This window comes from Elaeis guineensis, chromosome 10 (assembly GCF_000442705.2).
Source record: "Elaeis guineensis isolate ETL-2024a chromosome 10, EG11, whole genome shotgun sequence".
NCBI classification, from domain to species: domain Eukaryota; kingdom Viridiplantae; phylum Streptophyta; class Magnoliopsida; order Arecales; family Arecaceae; genus Elaeis; species Elaeis guineensis.
In genome coordinates, this window is record NC_026002.2 from 6043995 (window position 1) to 6045470 (window position 1476).

Here is a 1476-nt window from a genome sequence, read left to right on the forward strand (position 1 = left end):
CCACTTGAGGCGGGGCTTTAAGCATGGAGTTTGTGCATACGGACGGCCCAGATTGAGTGAGATCGGAGGCTAACATCATCTGATGGAGTCGGTTTGATGGTCAGTACGCCATTAGGTCATGGAGTCGGTTTGATGGTGGGTACGCATCATTTTAACGTCTTGATGATGGCCATCGAGGAGGTACTTCAATCGCTCGCTTGGTGAGAGGACTGTGCCTTAACTAATCTAACCTAATATATATATATATATATATATATATATAAAAGATTAGAATTAGTACCATCAAAATAAACTGGCCCGATCCGATTCGGTCTGACCGACAAGGATCTAAAATTTGATAGACTGGATCGGACTAGGCCCAGCCAAAAAATAGGACACAATATAATTGGCCCAGTCTAGCCCTTTAAGGGCCGTTGGTCGGGCCGGGCCAGCCCATGGGCCTTGAATCTGAAATAATTGAAGAGTGAAAGAAAAAAAATGCAGAGAGTCCGAGAAGGAAAGAGCCTCAAGCGGTCGAGTATGGAAAGTGGAGAGAGATCAAGAGAGCCTGAGGGGAGGTCGGAGGCGATGCGGATCTAACTCAGAGAGTGAAGAGACCGAGAGAGCCCGAGGAGGAGCTACGGTCGGATTTGACTCAGAGGTGGTGGCACCTCAAGCGGTCGAGCTTAAAGAGTGGAGAGAGATCGAGAGAACCCGAGGAGGAGAAGGAGCCGAGGTTGGATTTGACTCGGAGGTGGTGGCACTGGCGATGAGGAGGAGGAGGAGGAGATTCGCGCGCGAGGTTGGATGGAGAGGCGTCCATCGGTAGAAGAGAGGAGGGGCCCGAAGGAGGGGGATTGCCCGGAGGTTGGATGGAGGGGCGTCCGTCGGCAGAAGAGAGGAAAGGGCCAGCATATCTTGATTCGTGATTAGACTCCGAGGCTGGAGGTGGCGGCACCGACAATGAGGTGGAGGAGGAGGGGGGATCTGTAGAGCTGGGAGGCAAAAAGGAGAGGAACCGGCAGAGGCGATTGTCCTGTTGGTCTGCGGCAGTGGTCGAGATATGGACAGCGGGGCTCAGGAGTCAGGAATTAAAAAATAAATATATTTTTTTAAAAAAAAAAAATAAAAAATTTTCATGGTCCACACGGACTAGCCCGGCCCAACCCAAATTAGCTCTTAGGCTGATGTGAGGTGGGCCAAACAGGCCCGATTGTTATTTGGGCTATTCATATGGCAGCCCAGCCCAACACATTTACAAGATTGGATCGGGCTGGTCCTGCGGGCCAAGCCCATTTTGACAGCCCTAATTAGAATCAACACATCTATGTTGATAGAATCTCTGTTTGATATTTATTTAGATAAATTACAGAAACATCTAGGGGTGGTAATCGGATCGGATCATAAATGGGTTGAAGCAATATGGATCGGATCAAAAAATCATCAACCCAAATCCGATCTATTTATTAAATAGATCAAAAATTTAAATATGAACCC